This window comes from Peromyscus eremicus, chromosome 1, assembly GCF_949786415.1.
Source record: "Peromyscus eremicus chromosome 1, PerEre_H2_v1, whole genome shotgun sequence".
Taxonomy (NCBI): domain Eukaryota; kingdom Metazoa; phylum Chordata; class Mammalia; order Rodentia; family Cricetidae; genus Peromyscus; species Peromyscus eremicus.
In genome coordinates, this window is record NC_081416.1 from 34,605,437 (window position 1) to 34,618,100 (window position 12,664).

Sequence of the window (12,664 nt, forward strand, 5' to 3'; positions counted from 1 at the left end):
GCTTCTGCCTTCTAAGCAGGCTGTGCTGAGGTGCAAGGCCCATCTCTGTGAATACAATGCATCCTATATCTCCGTGTGCTTGTATACAATAAGTCTCCCCTCCCCCTTCTCTCTTCCTTCCTCCCATCTCCTGGAGGGAGGAGGTAGCTTCATGTCTAATTGTGTTTGTAGCCCCCTCCACAGCCTCCTCTCCTGGGCCCAGCACACACAGCAGGTGATCAATAAATGCTTTTGAGTAAGGAGCTGACTCAGCGCCAGCACTCTGGCCCTTGGCTCAGTTGTACCGTGGCATGCAGCCTTCCAAGGAAAGCTGTCTTGGCTTTCTTCCCCAGAGCTGGTATGAATTTCAATGCTAGACCTTCAAAGAAAAAACTCAGAAGAAAAAAAAACCTACTTTGGGTAATTGTGGGGAAAAAAGAAAGAAAGAAAACAAAGAGGCCCAGTAGATGGGACCCCTAAGGGCCCTTGGAAAATTTAGCAAAATATAAGCTAATACCTGGTACTTACTATAGGACGCACATGCATGTCTTGTGTGTGTAAATATGTGTGTGTTGTGTGTACATGCCTATGTGTAAATATATTTTCACAACTATCTTATGACATAGGTATTATCACACTCATTTTAGAAAAGACCAAAGTGGAGGCCAGTAACGTATTCCAAACCACACAGCCAGGTTGGAGCATGAGCTGTGTGCCTTGCACTGTGTACCACTCGCGTGTGAGTGTGTGTGTGTGTGTGTGTGTGTGTGTGTGTGTGTGTCAGAGAGAGAGAGAGAGAGAGAGAGAGAGAGAGAGAGAGAGAGAGAGATGGTGTGTAGACCACCCTCAAACCATTTTAGAATATAGCATTATATATAAGTGTAATGTTCCTGTGGCTTTTCTGTGATCAATCATGGTATGTGATTGATAGGCACCTGACTTCTAAAGACAATGAATTTAGCTCAAGAATATTTTTAAATAAGTTCCTGGCAAAACAGCCTAGACTAACAGATAACTAGCGTCCAACTGAAGCTCCACGTGGGGAGCCTTTTGCTATCTTTAGTTTTTACCTTTTTCATTAGAAGCTCTTCCCTGGCGGACTGATTTCTCTGGTGGGAGCTGAAGACATGTCCCTGTTAGTTATCCTACATTTTAATTTTGTCCTTGAGGCTTTTCTTCTCTCCCATCTTTTGGTACTCAGACAACTTATCAGTAAGTTAGAACAGTCCCCTCAGGGACATCTAAGTTTCAGAATTTCCCACTTTCTGAAATCTGGTACTGGAATGAACACTGGCCTGCTTTCACTCTGAACAGCCTGTATCTGTTCCCCACAGTGTCATTCCACTCTGCAGAGGGGATCCAGTTATGTTGTTCCATAAATGTGCAAACATTGCTTTAAGGAGCATTGACTGGCCTGTGCCTGTCTGCTTCTGACCCTGGTTGAGACTGGCAGCAGGAACCCTTTCTCGCTCTTCCTCCTTGTTGTTCTTTTGTGTTTCTCTTTCAGTCCTCCTTTCCCTAGCCTGCTCCTCATCGCTTTGGTTTCTGGGCAGCTGCTACTGTGAAGACAGTGCAGCTCCCATCTGCTTCCAGCATATGGGATCAAGGCTGTTGCTTCCAAAGTCCTCCTGTTTGCTGTTCAGAGCAGGGTGGGTTATTGTGTGGAAGGAAGGCAAAAACTTGCAGCATAGTCTATATAGTCTTTAATGTAGATGGAAGCAGATGATCAACCTTTCTCTCCATCCATCCATCCATCCATCCATCCATCCATCCATCCATCCATTCATCCATCCATCCATCCTCTACCCATCCACCCAACTAAGTAACCATGTCCTAACTTGTACCACAGAAATTTTGAGTTTTTTTCATATACCTATATAATAAAATATAAAGTTCACAGTCCAATAAAAATAGAGCAGCCACAGAAGGCTGGGACCTACAGGAAACTAAAGTACAAACCTGCATATTAAAGGACCCATAAGTATTATTATTAATTCATGGCACATGCATATGCACAGCCCCCCAATGGCAGCACAACAAAACAAAACAACATAGCAAAAATCCATAAATAAATGTAATTTTTAATTAAAATATTGAATGGTAAGCCATATCTTTGGGTTTAGTTTTCCTAACTTTGGATTCATGGAGGAGAACATAGGTGGATGTTAACCAGAAGGAATCATTGAGCTATTGTTGAGTCCATTGGTTGTTGAATCTGTGGATTGCTTGCCATAGGAGATTAGATCAGTTTGTTAGGGAGGCTGACGGTACAGTGGATTCTGTGGGCATCTTCTCTAATCAGACTGATGATACAGTGGATTCTGTGGGCATCTTCTCTAATCAAGCTAATGATACAGTGGATTCTGTGGGCATCTTCTCTAATCAGTCTGTAGTGGTAGATGCCATTCTCTAAGTCTCCATAGTTCTTTGCTGGTTATAGGGGTTACTTGGGGAGGTGGATAGTCACCTTCATAGCTGAAATCTCACTAAGGACTGGTCAACCTAGTCACATTATAAGTTGTTTGGGAATGATTGTGGCTAATTGGCTAGGAGTTATCACACAGCTTTAGAGATGAAGTTCTCTTAATGAGTACACAAAATGAGTAAATAAAGTCTTTGGCAAGAAACCCTACAACTTCTACAAACTACCCATTCAATCGAAAAGAAAACAGGTAGCAAAGTGTGCTTAGCTATAGTTCTTCCTGGCTTTTGTGAGTTTGTGCTGCTTCAAGGTGGACAGAAGCCCCTGAGAGCTTCAGACTTACTGAGTTTTGTAATGGGGACTTGAGCATATTCGAGTGCAGGCTCAGATGCCTCCAAGGTGAGGTAGGAGAATTGTGGAAATGCACCAAAAGGGTTGATTGCAAATACCAGTGAATGTGGACAACTAGCACTGCAGGAGATGTCAGACCTTTCCAAAGATGGCACTTGCTGCTTCCTCCAGAGGGACTGAGCTGACAGAGAAGCTAAAGCTCTTGTTCCGTGTCATGTGATCTCAGGCAGAACTCGCAATTCCTATGAGAGCCTTCTGAGGTTTGAGACACAAATGGTCAGGTTAAGGCATGCCTAGAGACAGAATGCAACCTCTGCTCAACTTCACCCAGACAATGACCTATGGGAATATGAAAGAGAAAGCTAAAAGGGAAAGGGAAGAAGCTAAGACCCGTGAGTATCCATGCTCTTCTCCAATTATCATAGGTACATTTCAGTGAGAAATGTACCTATGATAATTGGTACATTTCTCCTTCCTTCTCCTTCTCCTTCTCCTTCTCCTTCTCCTTCTCCTTCTCCTTCTCCTTCTCCTTCTCCTTCTCCTTCTTCTTCTTCTTCTTCACGGCAACAGGTGCAGGATTTCTCACCTGAGTTTAAGGGTGTTTCTGTCTCATTTGTTTACAGATGAAGTATAAAGAGAAACTGCAGGGAGTAATTTAAAGCTACCTATTATGCTCAGCCAAATGAAGTGCCCCGAGCATAGGTCTCTTGATTCAGGCTAAGTTACCCTTTGGTCAACAGTTGACTCTTAACTAATCTACTGGTTGGCTTGTGTCCAGCAGTGTTAACAGCTTAAGGAGCCATGAGTCTGCTGGTGTGGTTGGGGAACCAGAGCTGAAAACTATGGCAGAGTCAAAGATTCAGCATGTCATAGAAGCAGACACGTCACATCAATTGCTTTGTAGTGGCATCTTCCCACGCCCCGCTGCTGCTGGAAGCATGATGTGGGCTTAAGCTACTCTAAGATTCAAGAAGCCAAGAAGCCAAACTTCTTGTGCATGGTTCAGCTTCCTCTAGTTTGCTCCCTGTACACTCGGGTTTTTTCATTCCTACCTTCTCTGTTTTTATTTTCTCGATAATGCTCCTACCTCTTTTTGGTAGCAGGCAACTATGACTTTGCATACTGTTTTCTTTTGCCTTTAGTCCCTCTTTTCTTCTGATCAAAGACCCAAATTTCCTCTTGGGTTCATACAGGGAGGGTACAAGTCTAATCAACTGGCATTGATCCCTGTCCATAAAAATAGCGACAGAGAGGGATCTCTAACTTTGTCTGGATCAACAAGACAGTCTGGAGATATTCTTGGGATATCTCGAAAGACCTGAGTTGAGAAACTAATTGATGGAATCCTGAAGCTATTGGTGGTTGTTGTGCCCTCTGAAGAGGAAGCCTGTCTAAGACTGAGGATAAAAGAGGAATAGAAAGGAGGAAGGGGACCGAGGGCAAACAAGGAAGGCAGAGATCCACCTGCTCCTGCCTCCCGAGTGCTGGCCAGAGTCATGCCTGGCCTGATTCAGACATTCTTAAGCTTTATGTCTTCCTCTGGATGGGCAGGGCATCAGAACCAGTGTACTAGGTATGAACTCCCAGGGATTAGAGACCTGGACTTGACTCAATATTCAAACAAATGAAAATCACTTTTCTTGCCTTCCTAAATTTATAGGATTACTACTTTACCAACTCTTGGGTTGTTGTTTGCCTTCCTGGTAACTGCTTAACTCATTTTGGAGATATTCATGGAACACGTCTCTACTCCACAGGACATAAGTCCAGTTATTTTCACAGACGCTTTCTTGGAGAGGTGACAGATGTGTAGACACTCCCTCGTGGTCTTTCTGAGTATTTTACATGAATATTTTGGTTGGATAAACAGTGATAGATAAATGTTATATAAATCACAGAGTCCAGGTTTGGTTGTCAATTGCAGGGAAGGCTTTGCTGAGACGGACGGAAATAATACTTTCCATTTCTTAGAGCTCCTAAGTTCCAGGGTTTTAAAAGAATCTGGTATGACACTTGAGTTTAAGAAATGCTGATAAGTCCTTTCCAAGAGGAGACAAAAACACTAAGAGGGAAAATTACCTTGAAATTAGGTGACACTGTCCATTTCCCTAGTTTTCTCCTGTATACCATAGGACTGCTCAGTATCTTACAATGGCGCTATGTTTCCTCTGTGTTTAGGGACTCTGCTTTGAATCTAAGTCATTGATTACTTCACTAAGTACCCCCACTTGTATTAACATTAAGGAGGGCCTCCTGAGGAATTCCATACGGCAGCACAAAGCCCTCGTGGGTACAGGTTTGGATGTGTTCATTTCTCTATCCAGTTTTGAGTCTAGGTCTCCATGACTTTCACTGGAAAACCCTATACACAGCTTGGGAAATACCTTAAATTTTACCTTGTAATTACTTACCTGTGAGAGTCAGGGTGGAAAAAGTATACGGACTGTCTTATATCAATATTATATTTCTGTTCATTAAAAACAAAGACTATCAGAAATATGTTACACTATTAAAAGGTTCACATGATGACCAGATACTGAAGAGATTTAAAACACATGATGAAATTAGGGATAACTTGGTTTGGTTAGTGATTTTCATCAATGTGCTGGATAGTTTATGTCAGCTTGACACAAGTTAAAGTCATCTGTGAGGAGCGAACCTCATTAAGAAAATGCAGCCGTAAGATCTGGCTATAGGCAGCCTGTATGGCATTTTCTTAACGGGTAGTTGATGGAGGAGAGCCCAGTGCTTTGTGGGTGGTGCTATACCTGGGCTGGTGGTCCTGAGTTCTATAAGAAAACAGAGTGAGCAAGCTAGTAAGCAGCACCCCTCCATGGCTTCTGCATCAGCTCCTGCCTCCAGGTTCCTGCCGTTTGAGGTCCTGTCCTGGCTTCCTTTGTTGACAAACAATGATATGAGAGTGTAAGGTAAATAAACCCTTTCCTCCTCATGTTGCTTTGATCATGGTATTCATCACAGCAATAGTAACCCCAACTAAGGCAATCACCTATAATCAATTAACCCTTTCTTTTTCATTTAAAGGAATGACTGAACTCAAATAGCTAAAATTTTCCATCTCCAATTAAAGAAGAAATAAGCCCCCAATTCTAAATTACTGTTTGGAGAAAAACTGGACTAGCCACAGATTATGAACGGAAATGTAACCAGAAAGAAGAAAAAGGGTGAGGGTAGAAAGAGAAGGAGAAGAAAAAAGAGGCAGGGATAAGAAGAAGAGGAGGAGGAAGAAGAGGAAGGAGGAGAAAGCAGAGAGGAGAAGGGAAGAGAAATGTCCCATGAATTCATTTTCTCAAGCACACAGTGGCATTTATTGGGTGCTTACTAAATGCCACATATTACCTGAAGCATTAGGAATGAATAAATGAATGGAGAACAATTGTTTTATCTACACTGAAATCTTTTTGTCTTGTATCATATTGGGCAAAACGGAATAAAATAAGTAACATCATATTGTCAGTTGTGTATGTCATGCTGTGATTTGGGGACATGTGGCCAGGACAGCTGAATCTGTGAGACAGGTATTACCCTTTTCTGGCACAGAGAGATGCTGGGATCTTGGTAAACAAACTCTCCATATTGAAAGCCACACAGACCGTATCGCTTGTAAATAGAAGCTATTTAAGAGAAGCAAGCAAACAAAACCATACCCCTTCAATCTGGTCTTGCAGAGGAACAAAAAGGAACGTGTCTGGGAAGTCTGCATTGATCCACACATATAACTGTGTGCTAAAACTGAAAACTAGTGCCTTGTCAGGAAGAAACTTACACTTGAGAATTAGAGGGACATAACTGGATGTGGCTATAGCATGGTGCTGCCATGCCCTTGGTTAAGCTCTATGTGACGGAAGACATCATACCTATGTATCACTGGTGGAGAGAGCATACAGGCTGCTTCATATGCCAGTTCTAGTGGGTCACCCCCTGTGAACAGAGTGTGGGTGGGTGTGTCCTTTGAACATTCTTGTTTTTCCCTTGACACCTGCACCTAGAGGGTTGTCCCCATCCTTCTCTACTCTGTGAACTGCCCTCAGACTCCTGGGAAATACCGACCAGGGATCTCTTTACTGCAGAGGAGCAGGCCCCAGCCATGACCTCCCAAACCTTTTCCACCCTTGCGCTGCAGAGGCAGCCAGTGTGCAAAAGTCAGCATCCCTACAGACTGGTCTGTGTTCTAAACAGCTGCTCATTCTTCTCTCTCAGGAAGAGTTCTGACTCTGGAAACACCTGCAGATGATCACACCCTCTCAACACAAGGTACCTGCAGATCTAAGTCTCTTTCATCTAAAACAACGGCCTGCCTTCCAGAATGTTCTTCCATTGTGCTAGACTTAGAGATCCTTTTACTTCTTTTAACCCCAAGTCCCCTCATTCAGCTTGGAGGACGGAAAAAGCACGGATAATGGATTAAGGTCTCTTTTTTAAGATTCCCTGAAATCCTTCCTTGTGAAGCTGAGGGGAGAAATCAATAATTAAGGTGGTTTTCCACTAAACAGAGGTTTTGTGTGTTAATTTTTTGCATTGTTGTATACCTTGTGGAAACACTGCCTGTGTTTTACGTATTTATTTAACCCCTAATATAAATGTGTGGGTGAGCTGCTAAGGCCTTGTCCTGCTGAAGGTAATTCCTGCTCCCCTGACTTCTTAAGTCCAGTCAATCCAGTCCACAGCTCAGCGTTGTCCAAGAAAAGGCTCTGATTCCTGCTTTATCAAATATGAACCCCTTGACGGGACCATGAAATGTTGTGACTACTGTGTATGTCGTGGACTGAATTCTGTCTGTTCAAATTCATATGGTAAAACCGTAATCCCCAGTGTGACTGTTCAGCCACGTGCATCTTAGACTAAGAAAGTAATGGAAGGTAAATGAGGTGGCTAGGTGGAGTCTTCCTACTGGAAGATTAGCATCTGTATAGCAAGAAACACAAGAGAGCCCCCTAGCTTGCTCTGTGCTCTGTGAGTACACAGCAGGTCAAGATCCTTTCAACAAATCCAAACTAACTGTGTCCTCGATCTTGGATTTCCCAGACTCTAAACCTATGAAAAAAAAATTCTATTCTTTTATCCTTCCAATATGTGACATTTTGTTATGGAAGCTGTCCTGGTTGAGTTTTGTGTCAACTTGACGAAAGCTAGAGTCATTTGGGAAGAGGGAAACTTGGTGGAGAAAATGCCCCCACTAGTTTGCCTTTTGGGCAAGCCTGTATGAGATTTTCTTAATTAGTGATTGATATGGGAGGGCCTAGCACATTGTGGATGCTGCTGCTCACAGGCAGGTGGTTCTTAGTTGTATAAGAAAACAGGCTGAACAATCATGGGGAGTAAGCCAATAAGCAGCATTCCTCCATGAGCTCTCCTTCAGTTCCTGCCTCCAGATTAACTTCATTTTACAGCCTGTAGTCACCTTTGGTCATGGGGTTTTTCACAGCAATAGAAATCTAACTAAAACAGAAGCTTAAGCAAACTATGACAACACTAGTAATAGAATGAGAAGGACTTTTAAGACAGGCATGGTGGCGCACATCCAGCACTCAGGAAACTGAGGTATGAGGATTTCCATGCGTTCAAGGCCAGCCTGGTCTATAAAATGAGTTTCAGGCTGGCCAGGGCTACATAGTGAGAACTTGTCTCAGAAAGAGAGAGAGAGAGAGAGAGAGAGAGAGAGAGAGAGAGAGAGAGAGAGAGAGAGAGAGAGAGAGATTGACTTTTAAAAAGAATACCAAACAATGGTGCCAGTTCACTCAGATTGGTCCTTATTGTGTGAGTATACAGGCATTGTGTGGCTGCTGGCACAGAGCTCTCTTGGAGGCTCTTATCTACATTCTCCTTTGGAGACAATTGGTGAGCATCACAGATCAGCTCTGAAACTTTAATAATTATAAAAACTAATATCACTGGACAAAAAAATAGTACTTTTCAATTGGCCACATCCTCTATTCACCAAATTAAGCAACCCGTATTTGTGGCTGAACTAAAAACTCAACTTTCCTTCAAAGGGTGGAGATCTGTAACTGTACAGAATTTTCTAAAGACTGTTTGTTGAACAAATTAATTTGCCACAGGCTTTGAAAGCCCAAACAATGGAAATGCCCGGGACTCAAAGACCTCACAGATGGGTGACAAGAGCTGCTGCTGGCAATCTCTGAGAATCCACAGAGAGCTGGAGAGGTGCCAGAAGGAGCTGGGTAAATATTGTCTGATATCTTTTTGAGGGAGAAAAATGCAAATACAAAAAATTATAATTTACAGACTAGTAATTTTGATCCCCCATAGAATTTGATCAGCAAATAATTAGGTCTAGAATTTGAGGGAAAATAGTCAAATATATTAAGATCTAGGAAGGATCTCTGAAAACAAATTGGAGAAACAGAGCAAAATGGCAGTACAGTTGAGGGCCATGCAGTGTTTTATAAAGGTGAATGAGTCCATGTAAAAAGAGGTAACAAAGGGAAAAGCTAACAATAAAATGTTCAATAAAAAAAAAACAGGCTGTAAATCAGTAGGGCACAATTCTATTGCTGTAATATAGAGGTAGAAATAAATATGCAAAATTCCTAGGAGGTTCACAGAATATTATTAGTGAATGTATTTGTGAATTTCTTGTCTTTTTTGACTTTCTTTTCAATATTTCTAAATTCGTATGGTTAAGTTATAGACAAGTTATTTTTCATAGTGAAAGAAGGTGTCAAAAGATAAACACACAAGAGATCAGAAGTATTGATTAATGTGTTGACTCTATGTGGAGAAGGGTACTAGGAATGAATCTCTTTTTTTTTTTTTTTTTTTTTTGGTTTTTCGAGACAGGGTTTCTCTGTGTAGCTTTGCGCCTTTCCTGGGACTCACTTGGTAGTCCAGGCTGGCCTCGAACTCACAGAGATCCGCCTGGCTCTGCCTCCCGAGTGCTGGGATTAAAGGCGTGCGCCACCACCGCCCGGCAGGAATGAATCTCTTACTATAATGTAGAATTCTTACAAATGTTGCTACATTCTATTAACTGAGTTCTCAGAAGTGTCTTGTCATCAGAACCACCAGGGACACACTTAACAGTATGGATGATGGACTCTGTCATTCTGATACAGTGGCCCTGTGATAAGGCTCGGGGATCCAATCATGGGGAATTGATTATATTATAGTATAACCATAAAAGTTGAAACCATTCTTCCATTAACAGTGAGGCGGAGGATATTATCCCATGAGGGTCATTCATAGCACCAAAAATGAAGATAAATGATTGTAAGACTATGTATGCTTTTATAAATAATATATTTTTACGTATACACACACATAAAAATGTTAGTAGTAATTACTTGGTCATATAATAGAATTGTTGCCTTATTTCCTTTTTACTGGTTTCATTTTCTCAATTTTTTAGACACTTTATTTGTTGAGTTGGTGACTATTTTAAAACCATTATTTGCAAAAGATAAAGTGTTAGCATAAAGTTTCATAATGGAGATAAATTTTAACCAAAGAATTATTCTGATTTCATAAAAAAGAGCTCTACAAGAGAAACACCAGTAGGGTATGGGTTTATCCAAGGGGATGGACCCTTCCAATCAGGGAAATAATCACTGCTCAGGGTACAAGGCATGATGGTTAATACTGTCAACTTTACAGGATCAAAACTCACCTAAGAGACGAGCTTATAAAGTTATCTGTGAGGGATTTTTTAGATTTTAGAGTTTTAGTTCTGAGTTATTTGAGGTGGGGAGATAAACCCTAAATGTGAGTGGCCCCGTTCCCAGACAGAATAATAGGAGGCCCAGCTGAAGAGCAGCACTTCTGTAACTCCTAACGTCATACGCGATGCAGCCAGCCACCTTCAGCTCCTTCCACTTAGGATACCCCCAAAGCCCAAACCAAAATAAAAACCCTTTCTTCCTTCCTTCCTTCCTTCCTTCCTTCCTTCCTTCCTTCCTTCCTTCCTTCCTTCCTTCCTTCCTTCAAGTGGCCTGTGTCTATCATTTTGTCATAGTGATGAGAAAAGTAACAGATACACATGGGAAATTGAATCCACCAGGCATTCTTCACTGTATGCTTGTAGACTGCATTTCTTCAGGGTAGGCAGCCGTTATGTGTGTTTCCGTGTTGTCCAGGAGGATCTTTTTCACACCTGCCCCAATAGGCTAACAGCAGGGCCTCAAAAGACTGTTTTGCTCATCAAAGATAGCTCCCCAAGCTCTTTAGTCATTTCAGACTTATTTGTACAATGTTATCACTGTATTTTGGAGACTAGAGATACATAAGACTTCAACACCTAAATAATAACTTCAAAGAGCTGGATTTAGATAGAGAGAGATTTTTAAAACTTGACAAATTCAGTTAATACCAGTAGTAAGCCATGAAATTAGACTGGAGCTCATCATGCCTGGAGCCTTTTGGAAAAAAAACCAAAAAACAAACAAACAAACAAACAAACAAAAACCTATTCTCACTGGCACAAGAGCACCTACCAGATAATGGCCCAGGCAGACAAATCTCCCCAGATAGTTCTGAACTTTGAGACAATGTGCTTTGCAGGAATTATTCCTTCCTGGTGTTCCCAACATCATGAAGAAAGGTGAGGGCAGGGTCCCCAGGTCAAGAGCCACAGCCAGGACTAACTGAAGAGGAAATCATGGGAGTTATGCATGGCAGGAGAGCTGAGGGCACAGGGCAGGTCTCCTACACAGAGGGAGCGAGTAGAGAGGGCAGAAAAGCAGAGGCATATGGGATTGCAAGAGATGCGTTTGGAACTTGAGGGCTGGTGCTTATTATGACCCGGGAGCACATGGGCACTAGGGACCTGACCACAGGCTATAGGGGGAGGGGAGACCTAGTGGAAACACTGTTGGTGGAGGGGGCTGAGGTCACAGAGGGTGAAGGCTGCTAAGCAGGATTCAGGACACATAGCCTACGTGGGAGCCACAGAGTTCTTTAAGGGCACACATTGGATTATCAGAAATATAGCTAGTGTTTTTTTTTTTCCTGCTTCCACTTCTGTATTTTCTCCTGAAATAATAAAATACATTCTCTTGTACTCACATAGTCTGTTATTTTGCCTTCCTCTAGACAGCTAAAGAATACAAAATGAGAGAGGAAAGAGCTGTGGCTACAACACAGAGCGAGGGTTTATATGTACTGTCCTTTACTATTCTCAGAGGCTTCTTAACAACAATGATTACATTCTCTAGCACACAGGCCATGTGCATGCATATGCATATGCATGTGTGTGTGTGTGTGTGTGTGTGTGTGTGTGTGTGTGTGTGTACTGAAGGAGTAGCTCATCTGGAGAATCGGGATAGCCCAGTCTCTGCTTGGGGCTCACAATGCTCTTATTTGACATTTCCAAATGCAAATATGTTAAAAATGTGTAATCCAGGGTGTCTCAACTCAGAATGGGACACATTTCACTTTGCCCTTCCTTATCATGTGTATATTCAGAAAATGTATGCCATTTTTTTTCTCCTAATATTTTCCCAGTTGGGATTTTGTGCACACTACAATAGCGAGTTCTGTGGTTTTTAAGATGAAGACATGGGTCTGCTTACTTTCCTTGCAGATTTTACTGCATTTTCAAACACATTGAAATGATGCAAGAATCAGAAAAAATAATGGTTAGTGTTCATCCAGCAGGCAGATGAAGCTTCAGCCATATAGTACTTCTGGAACAGAAAAGATGCTCTACACTTAGGGAATAAATTGATTTGGTTCACCCCTGTGGACACCTTGGGCAAGTTGGGTGGTGAGGAATAGGTGATATTTCCTTGTGTGGATGCTCAAGTGAGAACCCCAGACTGCCACCATCACCAGCAGTGACACCTGGTTTATATCCCCAGTTACTAGACTGTCAGGTTGTAGGCCAGTTGCTGTATCTGTCTGTGCCTTGTCCTCACGGAGGACCATGGACCCATCCAC